This window comes from Anas platyrhynchos, chromosome 5 (genome assembly GCF_047663525.1).
Source record: "Anas platyrhynchos isolate ZD024472 breed Pekin duck chromosome 5, IASCAAS_PekinDuck_T2T, whole genome shotgun sequence".
Taxonomy (NCBI): domain Eukaryota; kingdom Metazoa; phylum Chordata; class Aves; order Anseriformes; family Anatidae; genus Anas; species Anas platyrhynchos.
This window is the reverse complement of record NC_092591.1, coordinates 8,076,762-8,094,720: the sequence shown is the minus strand read 5'-3', so window position 1 is coordinate 8,094,720 and position 17,959 is coordinate 8,076,762. Positions and strand designations below refer to the sequence as shown.

General features: G+C 41.9%; 1 protein-coding gene across 6 annotated transcripts in view; it reads right to left on the bottom strand.

The window, feature by feature from the left end:
* Positions 1-17,959, bottom strand: part of BRF1 (BRF1 general transcription factor IIIB subunit) — a 174,091-nt gene that overhangs the window by 24,929 nt on the left and 131,203 nt on the right. The gene's annotated exons all lie outside the window — the stretch shown is intronic.

Genomic DNA, 17,959 nt, shown 5'->3' with positions numbered 1-17,959 from the left:
GCCCTCAACCTGTATTTTGACTGCGCTGTCTTCAACATGGCACTCAACCTGACCGCCACCTTCTGCTGTCCCACTGAAACCCGCCTTTTCCTCAGTTTCATTCTAGTTCTGCCATGCCATATGCTGCTCTTTCACTCAGCTGTGCCTTAAATGCTTGTATGTTCACGTATACGTTGGCTCCTACCATCAAGCTACGTATCTGTATTTCAGCATTTCCTCCACATCAGCGCCACGTTGTTTCTTGCTGAAATCACCCTAATGACTCCAATTCTCCCATCCAGGGACGTGAATGATTCTCCAAGAAAGGCCTAATGCCTCCCTAATCCATCACGTGGTGCTGCTCCAACACGTGGCCCAAATTGGTCCTTTTGTAGAGCCTCATATCTAATTTGCAGCCCACTATCTCTCTATCTCTTTCAGCCTTATGGCTTTTACAGCTTGTGATCCCATGTACGTCTGCATTTCAGATTATATTTCTTTGGATGCATTAGTCTGGATTTCTTCCAAGATGCTCTTTTTGTTTCCTGCTCTCAGTTGTATTTTTTTTTCTTAGTGGCCCTGTTTTGCACGGCTGTTTTCAGTGTTCTTTGCTGTATGAGTCACTTTATTGTCTCCTGCAGATTTCATTAGCACAGTTTTCCATGTCATTATGAAGTAGGACTGGGTTTCACACATTGTTCGAGCTTTCCACTAAGCATCTTCCTGCAAGTTAGCAGCACTCTCACTGTTAGCTCGGGCAGATATTGGTACTCCTCAAAAGGAAAGATCTCAGGGTAAGAGAATCTGCCTAAATAGTGCAAGTTTCCTGAAGTGCTCCGAGGAAAGGGCTCGTGGAGGTGGAGACGCAGGGTATGCTAACACCATTAAGCTCCTGGAAGGTTTTGTTGTTTCCCATGACCTGTTTTGTTAGGTATTTGAAGGTAACTTCTGCCAGGAGCAGATGGTGTTCGAGCAGACAACTGGCAAGTGATCTACAAGAGTGCACTGAGATGGTGCCGTGCGTGAGTCTGGTCAGTTATCCAAAAAGCGGCATGAATACAACAGGCGCTGCCAAAAGGCACCGTTTCTGAAAGAAAATATAGTAAGTAGGACAAAATAAACCCACAGGTGAGACGTTTTAAGAAACTTTCTGATAGGAGGATGGTGCCCTGCCTATCAGCAGTTCTGTTTGTGAATTGTTTGTACCAAGTAGTCTGCGGACGGTTGGAAGTGAGCAATGCCTTGATGTGTGCCCTTAGAAAAGAAAAGGATAATGATCCTTCACAGACGTGATGGCACAGTTAAAACAGAGGACCTGAGAGGCACTTTTTGAGAAATACTCAAACCAAACAAATCTTGATCCTCCATAAAACGCCTTCAAGTGGCTGAATAAATTTCCTCCAATTTTTTCCTCCAATATTATCCTCTTTAAGACCAAAAAAGGCTAACGCAGGCCTTCAAATGAATTCCACCATACATTATTTATGTGTCTCAGATAATCCCCGCTAACTGTCCAAAAACACTTGATTTGCAGCAATTGCATACTCTTCCAGCATAAACATTACTAATGACGGAAAATAAAACCAGAAGGGATCCGTTCCCTTTTTAATGCTAAATATCACACGAGTAACTAGCATCTACGTAACTTTAACGCTGCCTCAACACGATTTGCAAAATCGCAGACAAAATTGAAAATAAATTGTTAGGAGATTATTGAAGAGAACTATCACCAGTGATCTCCTAATAAGACCTGGCACTTTGACCTTCAGCCATGTATTTTAACACCTCCGCTTGCTGCAGTGTTTGTGTGAGCCTAAGAGCCACGAGGAGCCCATTTAGGAGCAGTCCCTTGCGCATTACGCCTCAGCAAACCGCAAGCCTGAAATAGCCATGGAACCGTTTAAAATATTTACAGCCAACAAGGTCAAGCTCTGGAGATCCTGGACAGAAATCTATCACGCTCTGAAAAATGGAAGGATTTCTTTCAGCTCCCACACCCCCCTAAAAAATGTGTTCAATGAAGATTTCAAAGCAGTGTAACAACCAAACCCTGCAAACACAGGGAAAATCATGCAGAATGTGTTTTCCCTATCCATTACTCACCTCTCTGCAGCGCATAGATAAAATTAATCTTTACAGCATCCCCTATAAAATTTAGATGTGAGGGGTCCTACCAACGAGATGTCAAGGCTTTACTACGTCTGTGGGAAGCAGGGCATGCTGCAGGTGGGAAGGCACAGGCAGCATTACGGTTCCAGGTGCCAAATGCTGCAGCAAAGCCACATCAAGCTGTTTACCAGCGATAGCCCCGATACAGCATTACTCATCAGGGGACGGTAGGGCCAGGGCAGCTGCTCGGCTTCAGAGCGTGATGTAATTCACAGTGCCACTGCAGGAGCTCCTCTGCATGTCCTGAGGCTTCATCGTCCATTGTACGACAGGTCTATACATCTCTCATATCAGTACGTATCTCTAGCATGTAATGGGCACAGAGACAACCGCACATTTTGGAAGATCACAATTCATTTAGCATTCATTTTGTGCCCCTCAGGCATCCCTCTTTGGTACGTAATCTGTAAGTGATTTTGACTGTGGTGACCTAAGCATGGTCAAATGATTTTGATTATTACATGACGTTTTCATAATTAAGTAATTCAGGGGAAGTTCTGGTTTTCTGTAGGTACCATTGTGAAAAAAGGTTGTTTGTCCTCTTGCTCCCATTTAAACAGAAACACGGCCCTTCTCACCCTAACCAGCAAGTGAATGCTACAAAAGAGCTAAAAAAGCCCCCCAGAAAGGTACCTGCACAACCACTAATTAAATATTTGCTGCAATCAAAGCAATAATTAAAATACATTAAAACCATTGAAAACAAATCACAGCCTGACCCTACATGTCTCAACCCTTTCAGATAACAAAACTGTCTAGAAACTAAATCTGACAACTTTCCAGCTCACCAGGACATTGGCAAAAAAAGCCCCAAGAAATCTTGTAATTTTTTTAACAAGATCTAAGTCTATCTCACAAGTAAGGTTTTCCACTGCCAGATGGTCGATAGGAATGCTAATGGAAAGAGTTGAAGCTGAAATAAATCTGCCACTTTTAATCAATCACGGACAACTGTGTCATCAATAAGCGACTCGTGCTATGACAAACTCTCTTTGGTTAGCTCCAAGCAAAGCTGATAAAATGCATCACGCCTACGTACTCATTGCCAACACTGGGCAACTTAAACATTGGTATTTTTGAGGGTTAAAGATAATTTTTTTCCCTAGGAATGCTGTGATTTTGGATTCAGCCTGAAAGTTGCTCACTAGAGCAACAGTTTTTAAACATTAGAAGCCATTTCAATAGCCCAGTTAAAACACACACAAACTTTGAAAATCCTTTTAAATCAGTGTAATAGTAATCCACACATTTTGAAATCTCCTCCCATACGCACAAGGTGCACTCTCCATTGTAAATAAAAGATAATTATAAAAGGACAGCTATAGGACATGCTGGCATTTCTCTTTCACTCCATTCCAACCTTTCCACACATCCAGGGACCAAAAAATCTAACAGAGGTAGGAGTCACAAAACTAACCAAGTCCCTATGCCCTTTGTAAAAATCTGAAGTAGGAAGAGGAGACAAAAATTGCTCCACCACCAGAGAAGAAAGAGTTGACTATGTCCCACACCGGTATCACACAGGTACATGGCTCACTCCAAAAAAAAAAAAAAAAAAAAAAGAACAAAAAAAAAAAGAGAGAAACAAAACCTAGCTCACAGAGGTTCACAGAGCTGAGCTGGAGCTGTTGCTCAAGAGGAGGAAGGGAAGGACCAAGGGAAAAAAGGCAGCAATTGGTAGAGGACTAGCCTTTGCTGGTTACTCTGCTCATGGGACAGGTTGTTTTATAACCACATTTTTGACAGGCTTCCAAATCCAGCCTCTGTTAAGAATTCAGTCTTTTTACTTTTACTGACTATTGTCCATCAGTGTTGCGAAATATAATTGGAAAAACAAGACTCTAAGATTAGGCTAAGGAAATCTAATATTTTGCCAATTTAGAGGCAATATGGTATTCAGTTGCTTGAAAGGGAAAAGAATAAATGAAAAAAAGTTACTACAGCACGAGAGCAAACGAGTCATTTTGAATCCACTTATGAAGACTCAGGAAGTTATAATTAGCCCAAACTTCATAACTTGCCTATCAGTACAGCAGTAAGTATATTACTAAAGATGTTTTTCCCTCCTTGCCAAATTACAAACTCCCAGAATCTAGCTTACGAAGACCAGAAGTCACAACAAAAACCTTCAGGTTGGTTTTGTGGCTCTCGCTGGGCGAAATCACAACAACACAGATGCTGCTCTTCCTTCTATTTATCACCCAGCTAAGAGGGATGACACCTTTGAAACAACCGAGCATCAGACACAACCAGACATATTTTGCTTGCTCTGAGCTCTGCTTTTTTGGCGTCCATTCAGGCGTAACTGTGCTGGCCAGGATCACTGGAACAGCAGGATCACCCTTCAATATCATTTTGAAAGAATATTGAACTGTGTGCTCACAGAGAACAGTGTTGATCTATTTTATGAAATAATGAACGCCAGGATGAGTATCCCAGTATCTTCAAAATGTAAAAACAGCAATTTTTAGTCCAGTAATAATACACTGAAAGATAATATGTTAGAGTTATTACAGACTGCTGCAGCATCATAGATTAGTCTCATAGTATTGATCTTCAGGAGACCAAATGGCAGATATGTGAATGTTCCCTACAGTTTAATCAGTGTGCACCTTTCAGTGTTTCTGAGTTTTGTTTCTCCATTTTCCTATTTAATCTTTATTTTGTGCTTCTGAAGTCCTAAGAAAAAGAAAAACAAAGCTACTTTTCCCTTTTCATGCCAAATGAAAGGTTCTTCTTCTAGATTTTGAGAAAGACTGAAGTCCAAATGGCACCTATGAGCCTAACTGAAACAGAAAGAGAATAAATAACACTGAGATACACTTGATAAGAGCTGAAGGCAAGCAGGATCACTAAACACAAGATTGATGACCATCCTAAAAATACTGCACAGGAGAGGGAGAAAAGAGAAGAGCAGAGAAAAAGAAGAGAGAAGAGCAGAGAAAGAGAAGAAGAGAAGAGAAGAGAAGAGAAGAGAAGAGAAGAGAAGAGAAGAGAAGAGAAGAGAAGAGAAGAGAAGAGAAGAGAAGAGAAGAGAAGAGAAGAGAAGAGAAGAGAAGAGAAGAGAAGAGAAGAGAAGAGAAGAGAAGAAAAGAAAAGAAAAGAAAAGAAAAGAAAAGAAAAGAAAAGAAAAGAAAAGAAAAGAAAAGAAAAGAAAAGAAAAGAAAAGAAAAGAAAAGAAAAGAAAAGAAAAGAAAAGAAAAGAAAAGAAAAGAAAAGAAAAGAAAAGAAAAGAAAAGAAAAGAAAAGAAAAAAGACTGGAAAGTATTTATAGCAATAGCTATGGAAAGCATGTTTAGTAATTTATCAGGGAAAGCTATAACACACGCTGGCAAAAATTCAGATGCTCTTAAGTAGATTGTTTTACCATTTCCTTCCAAAAGCATGCACAAAGCCTGAGAACGTACACTTGTTTAACTGTCTGCCTCGTCAGGGACCGGCTCTCACAACTCTTTGCGGTGCCTGCACACATCCCAAAGCACACACTGCTCCACCCTTCCACGGTGTGAACCATCTGCTGAGGTCAGTGGGACAAAATCCAGCCCTAGACGTGTACAGTACAGAAAACCTTAGGGTAATCCATTAATAAAAAACCTGGGTGATTCAAATCTTTATCTATAACCTTCCCTACCCCAACTTAGAGACCCTTCTAAAGCAGCTAGGTTCAAATTCCTCTTTAAAACTTCTCTTAAATATTAGTGCTCTTGCCTTTGACCCTCTAGTTACGGTGGTAAATTAAGAGTATTTAAATCAGTTCAGATTCACCCTATTAGGACAGTTTAAATTGGGAGCTAGCCAGATCCCTCTGAAGCTGTGATGTGGCGCATGGTGTACAGGACAGAGGAGCTCCACTGGTCTCTTGAGCCTGCTTGAGGAAAGATAAGTCCTGCCATAAAAGCCTGAAATCTTCACCAATGTGTAAAATGGCTTGAAACCAGAGCCCAGTACAGGTACCCTCAGCTCCACTGTGCCTCCCACAGCTCCTAAAACTATGGGCTGTAGAGAGGTGGGATATTCAAGGCCACGATAGAAAAAGCCTTAGCTGTTTCATTTGCTTTAAAATGGGTCCTAAAATGAAATCAACAGATATTGAGATTGAAAAGAGAGGGAAAGTCATTTAGACAAAACCACATCTGTTACTGAGGCTGGCCTCTCGCTGGCACTCTGCAAAAAGCATTTTTGCATTTGGACTTCCCTGAGTTGCAAATCCTATCTGCAAATGCTGAGCCATAAACTTGAGTTTTCTAGTCTCCAATCTTCACAGAAAAGTTAATATAATGCTGTGCTTAATGTTTGTTAGCTACTGACGCTGCAACAAAATAATACTGCAAGCTCACTCCAGGCCCTGGGTCCCAGCATTTCCTACTGCTCTGTGATTTAAGATCTGCTTATGTTTTAAGGAGCAATTTCAAATTGCAACCCAAAGCTAATAGAAAAACTACAGCCTAGTAATCACTGGATCTTATAAACGTTTCTCTGCCAATTCTCCCAATGAGATAGATATAAGCGTATAAAAACTGCATTTTTAAGACTTTTCTTTTTCTATATATTCACACGTGTATATATATAACGCATGTGTATCCATATAAAATCCAGAAGCTGAAGATTACCATGTGCTGAGAGACAAACTTTCTGTGAGATTTAATCATGTTCCTATTTTCTGTGTTGAAAAAAAACACGAGTTATCCACTCCTGGAGAAAATACAGGAAGCACCTGAAAATGTCAATTCAACAAAAGCAGCCAGCCTTCGGAACAAGTTTGGGCGAATGCCTCAGGGGGTCAGGTTTCCCATCCATCACGTTGGGACTGGAGATGTGCATTGCTTTTAGCAGGCAGAGGTTTGAGCCTGAACGCCTGCCCGACAGCAGCAGGGCTGCTGCTGAGCTGCTGGTGCCAGCGGGTGAAGGCTCCGGAGCAGGCAGGCTGCTGCCCCGATAAATCACACCCGGACACAACGGGACCCTTGGAGACAACGGCGTCCACAGTGCTTTCTGATGAGAAGGGCTTTCCTAATCTCTTCGGGTTGGATGGAGAGAGGCAGCCAGGGGCTGCAGAGGTCAGCAAGATGAGGTTTATTTTTACAAAGCGGGCACCTCCCAGCCCAGACCTCTCCAGCGAGTAGGTCACTTGCCAGTAAGGTACTTTGCATGATACAAAATTCAGCTTTCTTGTGGCTTACACACACCGCACTTTACATGGGACTCACTTCACTCGTTGCAGGAATAAAACAACACAAATGCAGTGGTTTTAAGTCCTTAATTATCCCTTTTGTTTTCTTTTCTTCCCTTTCCTCTGTTTATTTTTTTGTTGTTGTTGGTGGTGTTTTTTTAATAGAACAGAATTGAACATGGTCATTTCTTGCCTTTAGAGCTGATGAATCAGTATTCAGGTTTATTTTCATGAAATGTACGGCACAGTCTCTCTGAGCCATAAAGCATCAGTGTACGCTGAGCAGTAGCTCATCAAAAGCATTCAGAAAGAAGAGAACTGCAAGGAAATGTCATATACAAATCAAAATCGATAACTACGTTTTCCCTGTATGAAATATTTTTGTAATTCTTGTTATACGTTATGCAGTAAAATCAACAATGCACACAAAGCACCTCTACACCATACTACACTGACCAAAAGAGAGATATCAAAAAAGCCCTAAATGGATTCTGTAAGGCAACAAATAGACCCAGCACTATTCTTGTGAGAAGGCTCATTCGTTTACACTTGATATATGTACAGACCTCAAATTTTCTTGAGGTGCTGGTATATTAACTGAAATTAGTTGTGTACTACTCCAACCAACTATTTTTCTTTGGACACTTTTCTAACCTAGTCAAACCAAATTCCTTCATTCCTCCAATTCCTTCCTGGTGAAAAGGAACAGGAATACTTTAAGGAATAACAGGAAAATGAAAAAAAAATGGTTCCACAGATTAAAAGTAGCTCCTGTTACTACAGGAATTTAAGGAAATTTAAGTCATATGTACTCTGAACTTTTCCCATGATGAGACTGAAGCTTTTCCAGCAAGTCCTCTTACGCTTTAGGAGCACATTATGTGCTGACTTTTAAAATAAGTTATATAAGAAATGATTGGACTTTACTGTCAGATTTTATGTTCCAGATTGTCCAAAGGTCAAAATCACATTTAGACTGAACCAGGCTGTAGGAAAAGAAGGCTCATACTTCCCCAAAGCATTCTGGAGACTTGAAGAGGTGCAGCAGAGTCAGTACCACAAGTAAACACTTCGGTGATAAGGTAGGGCTTTTTTATGCTGCTACATTACTGGGAGACGTTCATGGTCCTGATCTCCTGAACATTGTCTGGAGGAGGAGGAGGTGGAGGAAGAAGAGGAGGGACTCTGGAGGGCACAGCCTGATGCAGGAATGCCCAGAGAAGCCCGCAGGAGGCATCCATCAGTCTCGCCTACCTGTGATGTTCCACCAACATCCTGCACAAAGGAGTTCACCTTTCTTCTACTCTGCTCCAATCACCTTTTTTTCCCTGTAATATTTTAGAAGGTATGAATAAAATGCAAACATGTTAAATACGTGCTATATTTGCCTATCATATTTTTAAGCCGATATTGCTTAATAAAGAGTGTTTGCACACAGCTCATTTAGCAGAAAATGGAAAAAGAGCAAGTGTCTAACTCACCGTCATCTAAGTAGCATGCTTAGGCACAGAATTAACCCCTAACATGACTTACTAATGCACAAATGGGAAGGGTCCATGGGCTGCTTCCAAGGGGCAGGCAGCAGGCGATGCTCGCTGGGTATCCTGCCTTTCTACCTTGCAATAAGCAGCCCTGTTTCATAAAACTTCCTGATTTCTGTCGTGCTTCTCTACACCTAATCATTTGATTCACTGCTGATTTTAATCTCTGCTATTAATTCATCAGCTGATTGATTGATTAATTGAACTACAGCTTTAATCTGATGATTGTGTTGCTCAACTTCAGCAGCAGCAGTGTTAGTTTGGATTCCAAATCATGCCGTCTCTTTACTGCTGCATTGATAAAACCCACACTGAGGCACACGCCATTTTTCTAGTAAAGCTACCATGCCACCAGCCTAGGCAGGCAAAGATAACCTTACAAAATAAATATGCCAGCCCCTTCATTCTGTTTCCTAATTTGTATGCGTTTCCTTCATACTTCAGATCCCCAAACACCCAGATTAAATATATTGATATCTTTTTAAGAGAACACTGCACTGTAAAGCAGCATAGGTTTCTTTCACATGAAATGCTGCATCTAAAACATCTCCGAATAAAGAGACAACAGCCTGTTAATATACGCCCAACCCTTCCATCCTGAATGGGACCTCAGAGTGCTCTCAGTGTCCAAGGTTCCAGTGCTCCAATTCAGCAAGGTTACGCTCAACTTTGAATATCAATACAGATTTCAGATCTGTCACACCATGTCACGCTGCGGGCTATAATGGGCTCATTGTATCCTTTCACTGCCAGCTATCAGGGCCCTGTTTGAAAAGAAAGATCTCAAATCATTTACAGTTTTTGACAGCTGCTGAGCCAAGCATGCCTTGAAAAAGCACTCAGGATGAGAGGATCTTGAATGTGCACTTGGGAGACGGGCTGTGGGTCCTTACATCCACGTACACTGACTGCCCTCTGTGCCTTCTCATCCGACCTCTGTAGCTGCACAGGTTTCTTTTCCAGTGAAAAAACATGGGGGGAGAGCAAAATGTTTGCAGAAGTCAGTGGTTTGCTCCCTTACACCTTTCTGGGTCATAGGGAAGGGGTCTGTATGAGAGAAGTTGTGCTGTTCTGAATCAAGTGGGGAAGTTACCTCGGTTGCTGCAAGTGCTAAAGACGGCGATCAGTTCGTTCAGGCTCTCCCCGTGCTGGATGGGAGGGAGGGGGAAATGCTGGGCAGGAATTTCTGAGTTAAGAAGGAATTGGAAATTAAACAACAGAAGAAGTTAAATTTGCTGCACGTCTCTTCCAAGAACGCATTTAGAAGTCATCTCAATATGTTTCAGCCTATATTTAGTAGCAAATGCAGCAAGGTAAAGCTGAAATCAGTCAGCACACCAGAAACATCACCGGGTAATGGAACAGCACTTACACAAATGACTAAGTTACAGTACACTGGCCAATTTAAAACTAATTATGTAGATTCTGTTAAATATTCTGTGAACAACACAGTACCTCAAGTTTTGCAACAAACTGCCATAACTTTCCAATACTTTACCCAGCTAGAGTGAAGGAACAGCAATCACAGCCGCACAGACTGCCACTTCCCCAGTCTGGCAATGTATGCAAACATCAAGAAACAAAACGTTTCTGTGACTGCTCTCCTGGCTTGGGTATTAGCCTCGGTACGGTAACATATGTCCTATCCTACTGAGAACAAGGTAACTTCTTGGTTTTGTCCCATTTCCGTCAACAGTTTATAAATATCCACGGAAAATTCAACTTCATTTGCAAATGTTAAAGCACACCAGCCACACGGTTCCCTCACCTTATATAAAAAAAAAGAGCAAATCAACAAGCAGACGCTGCTGGGGTAGGGTCAAGAGAAAAATCAGTTCTGAAACCAGCCACTTTAAAGCCATAAAAACAAACAAACAAAAAAGAAAATCAGAAAAATCTGCAGACTAACAACTTGAGCATCTCCCAGTGCCCAAGACTCTCGGCTGTTAGAGCCAGATGCGCACCTTTAGGTTCTGACAGCAACGTGCACTTTCTATTTCTTTGCTTCTTCCCACTCCCCTCTACCCCCAAGACACTCACAACTGTTTTTGCTAAGACACTGTTAATGTGTGCATACGTACCAAGTCTCCCACTACACGTACCACAGCTAATTTGGAAGTAAAAGACCACCAAGCATTTTCTTCTAATAAACCTGAAAACGAGAATAGAGATAACAAGGAGCTCACAGCGTAAGTGCCACACACAATTATCTTCTGGGCTAAAATCGCTCCTATTTGGCCTTAAATGTGAGATGAGATGGTTTCAGAGGGTCACTAAAGTCTGCTCTGCATTTTCGTGCTGCCCAGCTGACCTCCCCTGGAATCCGACGGGGAGACGATTTTCTTGAGTGGGAGGCGGAAAAGCAATATTCAATTTATATTAAACAAACACGGAGGCTGCTGTAAAAATACGTAGACTTGACCTGGGTCTGGGCCACAAGGTCAGCCAGATCAATGCCTTTTGAGTTTTAAATTGAAGACACTCTAATCATTTTGGGTAAAGGGAACCGAGCGCTGAATTTGGCAGAAGCTTGTTACTGCTGAAACGCTCACACAAAGCCTAGAAATGTCTGCACCCAGTCTTGAAGGGTTTATTTTTATATATTTTTCCAAGATTCTCGTACGACTAAATAACTGACAGCTCAGGAACTCCCCTCTGCAGTGGCAGCAGACCATGTTCCCTTACGCTTACACTAAGCTAACTCCTGACAACATTAAACGGCTGCACTATAAAAGTTGAATGCCATTAACGAAAGATGTACAACTAAAGATGCTTTGTAGCATCACTGAGCTGACATTAACTGGTTCACCACGAGAAAGCCTTTTTATGTTATTTCTCCTATCGTTAAGTCATTCCAGGGGCTTTTGTCTCCAATTATATCTTACAGAGTGAAAACACAGGCGGGTTTGCTGCAGTACCGAAATTCTGGTATTTTAAATCCCAGTACTCAAAAAGAAATGACTCCAAAACTTTTTGGGGAATCGATCTTCAAAATATCCTGAGTAATCAGAATAAACACCACATCCTGACAAATATTTCCAGCTCCTGGAAGGATGGGTTTGGGATTTCTTTTATAAAAAATCTTTCCCCATCCTTCTGTCCCACCTCAGCATGAGGAGGAACGAAGTGGAGGGCAGAGAACCAACCCACTCCACCAATCCCGACTGTGGTGCATGCACAAAAGAAATGCATTTTTCCTCCCATGTTAATGGGAGGAAAGGGGGAAAGAGGGAAGGACTGCTGGCTATCTGAGTTTAGCACTCACAAATTTTAGCGCACACGCTCACAAATTTTAGCGCATACAGCAGGCTTTAAGAGACCAACTCCCCAGACCTACCGTGAGCAAGCAAATAAATGGATGTCAGCTCCCTCCAAGGTCACTGGTGAAGCTCTGTGTCCCCAGACAGGCACCCTTAATAAGGCAGATGCATGACTCGAAAAGCAGAAGCCTGGAAGTGTTGCATTCATTTTTTTCCTGGCTTTGTTTTTGGTAAATAAAATGCTAGCCGTAATTTGTATGAAGTTGTCCCTCTGAAGTTACAAGACTGAAAAATACTGGCAGGATTTATTTTAAGTGGAGGTACTTATCAAATGTCACCATTTTCCTGTTTAAAATGACTAATCATTTTGATTAACCTTTGATTTAAATGATTATATACCACAGCAAAGCACAAACATACATCAAATTACACTCCACAGAAATTCTCCAAGCAGAGCTCACATAAGAAAACAGTTATCGTGGAGCGGTTGGAGGATTTATTTACCAAGCACAGAAGACTCAAACCGAAAGCTGAAGGCTCCCACATGTCCATTCATAGCCAGGAACCAGAGCTAGTTCATCCCCCAGCCAACATGGGACTGCTTCGGGAGGAAACGCCAAAACGCCGACTGAAAAATAATTAAGCTTAGAGAAGAAACTCGCAGCTAGCAGCTCAGCAAGCACTCCCAGTATCTGCTGTAAGGAATTTTGTCTCAGGGAGCACATTTGTGCTAGCGCATTAGTCACATATGGAAAGAAGGCCTGAAGCGCTGCACAAGACAAGAAATAAAGTTTAATATCTCACTTTGAGTAATACACACGAATTCCGAGCCATGTAATAGACTTCAAAGCAGAGAGGGAAAAACAGCCTATCAAAGGTAAATTAGACAGAGAGCTGAAGGCAATGCTGAAAAAAAATAAAAATAAACGGTGGAAAAATTAAGGCATATAAAAACACTCTTAAGATCCCATCTCAAAGGACCAATTTGTAAGGGGAATACACACTGAAGTCAGCACAGAAAAGACTCAAAAGCTTCACGTCTGCCAACTACGGGGACTTCTCCCACTTCAGCAGCTCAGCTCCATCACACAGAGCTCACCCGGGGGCACCCCTGCAGACACCATCAGCCTGCCAGACCCCCTTGTGTCTGCTGCAATCCAGGAACCTCAAAGATACCCATTTCCAAATCTCTTAAACCTTGGTTGCAAGGTTATTTTTCCTAATAAAGGGGTTCTGAAACAACAACTCTCTTCTAGATGCAAGGAATCAAGAGTGCTTTGTAACCACCATGATCACCTGGGTCTAACTGGTGTAAAGGGCAGGCAGAACCCTAACAGAAATACCACTTTGGAGGTTTTTCAGACACTCAGGCATCCCTTGGATTACTCAGGCTGGGCTTTGTCTCATTCAGTTTTGGAGTGATCTAAGCAATCTGGAAAAACTGAGCTCACCCCCTTCCCCTCCACAAATACCAGTCCCATAATGTAAAATAAACTACAAGAAGTGTACATTAAAAAAAAAAAAAAAAGTCTGCTTTGAGTTTATAAAAACAAATCATAAGCCATGGCAAATGCCGACAAGCATCACGGAGATGGAGACCTGCAGCTGGGCTGGGAGCAGCGCGACGGCACGGCACCCAGCCCCGCACTGCCACACGCCTGGACAGCAAAACCCAAAATACAGGGCTTGTAGTCAGTAATCCTGGATGTGAGGGCTTCCTCCCTTCTTACTTCCCAGGAAGAAGCCATCCAGGTCCTGCTGGGCACCCGCAGCAGGAGGAGGTGAGTGGGATGGGGAATTGTGCTCGCTGCCCTCACCCAGCCATGCTGCTGCTGGCACACGCTGAAATACCCAGTGCAGCGACAAGGCCTGTGGCTGCTAACGCTATTTCTCTGATATAACTTTACCAAAAATTAGTAAATAAGGTTTCTGCTCATATTTTACCCTCTTGGGGAATCTGATTTCAATCAGAGCCAAGACAGTACCAGGCAATGTATGTGCTCAAGTAGGAAGCCCAACACAAGGCTGGTAGACGGCATGATGCGCATCCTCCCTCATCATGTAGGGGCATTTCTGGGGTCGTGAAGCCAACAGAAATGTATCTGGAGCAGATGCCAATGCAAAGTGTCCTCGAGGGCCACGACAAGCATCCAGACCTTGGTCACTTGCTCCGTCCAGACCTCGGAGCTCAGGAGCACCCGTGGGGCCCTGCTGCCGGGGGCGAACGTTGCCCCTGGCCAATGATGGCCAATAAACAGGGAGGCCACGGAGAGAATTCAGAAGTGAAATTCAAAATCTAATCAAATCTGAATTCTCTACCAAGAGCTTCAGTCATATTTGCATCAAGCTTGATTTGGTTTTCTATTATATATTCATATGCTTCCATTCAGAACAACCTTGTTTCATTACAGTGGATTCAGCTGTGCTTTGCCGTCCTGCTTCACTTCTTCCACGGCAAATTCTTCAGGAGATTAACCTGACACATTTATTCCCCCGATAATATATCCTGTCCTCTCTGATATCATTACCAATTTCAAGTACATAGCAATAAATAGGCTGAAAATTTTTAAAAAGGAGTGACTTGAAAGCTTTTCTGGTCCCACTTTTTCTTGGTACAACACATTTCACTTTGCAAATATTGTTGTTAGATTCAGCTCAAGTAAATATAAGGTAAATTATTAAGCTTTTAACCAAAAGCTTGCAGACCTAAACCCCTTCTTTAGTGGACTTGAAGAGCTCCGGTGCATAACACAGCTCGAACTGGAGTTTAGGTTTTAAGTAGCTCAAAGTGGCAATTGCTCTTTCCCAGGAGTTCAACATATTAGTCTTCTGTGACACCTGTTTCATATGCACAGAAGACATTAGTGAAGATAAACTGAGCAACTGGTAATTGAAATTAAAGTTGCAATATCTATTATGGTAACATCCACCGTGCCACGTCTCTATAACACAGTGAAATGGCTTTTCCTTCCACAGCACCAGTCGTGATGCCCACTAAAACAAAACCCAAACCCCAATGCATTAAGAAATGTGATGAAACACATTTACACAAAGTAAAGTTTCTTAAAATTGCTTGTGTTGGCTTTATCGTTTTTCTACTGTGTTGACAGATACAGTAAGTACAACCCCAGAATAATTCTGGGAAATGCATCTGAAAAACAAAGCCTATCTTTTTCTAAAAGTCAGAAAGTTGCACAGCATTCATGGGGAAGAAAACTGTTCAAAAATCCAGTTTGCCTTTGAAAATAGTGATGTATGTAGTGTCTACTCATCTAAAAAGGGGGAACGCTGCGTGATCCTTGGAATAATTCTTTGAAAGCACCTTCCCAAGAAAATTTCAGAAACCACCAAACAATTCTGTAACTGCTGTTTTATGCCATATTGCAAAACAACAACAACAAATCAACAGAAATTGCACCACATCTGGCCGGGGCAACCATTTTTTAAGAGATAATCTGAAGTCCTCTCCCAGAAATACAAGGGTAGCGCATTTTACTGTGAGAGGCAATTAGGAAAATGGAGGAGATCAACTTACAGAGTGCTACATGCTGTAAATGAAGATGATTTCTGAGACACCTGCCAAACTAAGCCGCATCATCTGTCCAGACCTAGTGAGGGATGTAAAACCTTGGCTTGCAAGTGGAAAGCAATAAAATCTACATGCCTAATTTTATACCTTTACAAGAGTACTGCCTCAGTCACCAAGAACCAGTATTCCTCTCCTAGCCCATGAAGCTCCCAGTAGCTTGGTACTGGGGCCTTTTAATTGAGTCTGGGACTAAATCAGGTGCTCTTTAAAAACTGACTGTATCTGAAATGAATGAAAGGACTGGATCAAAGCATGGCTATGCAAGGTGCTGCTGCAGTCAAATACAGCTTACTAAGTATTTCAGACCCAGAAAGATAAACATGTAGGACTGTAAATCACTCCAAACCAAAACAGTTAGCAAGATTTCCGCAAATGCCTCCTGGATAAAGCTACATTACGTGCCTCATTCATTTTCTAATGAGCAATGTTCAGGGTTTTTATTATTATTAATTGCATATAAATCACCACGATTTTTGTATCACTAGGAAAGCAGTTAGCCATTCACCTCTCAGAGGAACAATGCTGAACAAAGGAAATGGATGCGTGGCATCTAAGAACAATGCAGAACACAGAAATTTATGCATGCCACTTAAAAGGCATGGCATTTAGACTACTAGCAAAAAAATCAGAAATATGTCATAAATCTTTAATTGTAAGAAATAAAGAACTAATGGTTTGCCAAGTCCTCGATATCATTTAAGCAAGAACGCTGCCTACTTCTGGAGTGCAAAATCTTAACTCACATATCTGCATGTATCCCCAACCTTCTCTGAAGTGCTCTGCTGCAAAATTCATTGTATCTAAGATCTGCTAATCATCATCAGGAAACTCTGTTATGCATCTTAAGGACGTACTTTAGACTCTCAAGAGGAAAAATAAACACATTTTATTAGATGCTTTTGGAAAATACTGATTTGTGTATTTATTTAGAAACCTTTTCAAGTTGCACCACTGTTAAATTAAATATTTATGGCATGATTTTCCAAAGAGTTTAACACCTGTGAAGAGTTTAACGTGCTGGCTTCAACTAGAGCTCCAAGTGCCCAACATTTCTGAAAATTGGGCCTTGTATGGACAAGGCACAGAAGCTCGAGCATCAATACTACTGCTACGTCCTGAAAAGCAATGGGGACCTCACAAGCCCCCGGTTCCCCCTACTTCCCAATGCAGCATTTCATTTCTGACAACTGAATCAGAGCCATGTTTTACTAGAGATGCCAGAAACATGACTCACTAATACCTGTTAAATCCAAATAAAACATATGCGCAGTGCTGTTAGTTAATCCTCAATGCATCTTTGCTTTCTGTCACCAGAGGAAAATGTGCGTGCTTGGGTCATTAGGCAGGACATGAGGTAGCAACATCCATGGCAGACTAAAACCCTGAGTGAGTAAAGAACTGGAAAGCAAAGCTGTTGATATTAAGGGTGAGAAGCTGAACGAGAACGAAGCCATCTTGGTAAAATACAGAATAAAGAAGGAGCAGCAGAAAAAGAAAAGATGTCTGTTACATTGCAAAAAATCTGTGTGCCGGTGACAGTGAGGCTAGACATGGTTTTGGCTGAGAAGCCTAATGCTAAAGCCAAAGCCAATGCATTGGCCAAAGCTAATTCAAATCAGGACAAAATAAGGAGCTTGTGTCTCGTCATCTGCGTTTGCTCAGCTTCTGAGGGAAGTCTCCTCACCACCCCTCCCACCTTCCCATCTGCAAGTATCCTGCGTCTCCCGCTCCTGCATGAAGAGACGGATTCTCACACCTCGAGGTTGTCCCGCTCTCCCAAAAGCTGCTTCGTTAGGATGGGAAAACACTGCTGAGGCACCACCAGAACAGCTCTTCCCTGATTTTCACTTCAGACACCCCCACGTCCCTCCCATGCCTGCCATGGCCTAACCCCAGCTTTCCTCCACTCCCTCCATCCGTCCCCTCTACTTTATCCTCTAAACTATGGCATGAAGAAACAGTCCAGCATTTCCAAACTAAATGCTTGAATTTCCTTGTGGTGTAGTGCCTGGAAGCAAAAAATGGTGTCTTTTAAGGAGTAAATAAATATCTAACAACTAAATAAGAAATGACTATATATAGAGACCATTCAAATGATCATCCAACATGATTTCATGAACTGCAGGCTAATAAAACAGTCGAATATTGCAGATAAGACACATCAATCTCCTTATACACTTTACAGCACACTACAAATCTGCCCAGCAAGTCTGAATATTTTACTCATTAAAATAGTAGCTTTCATCACACT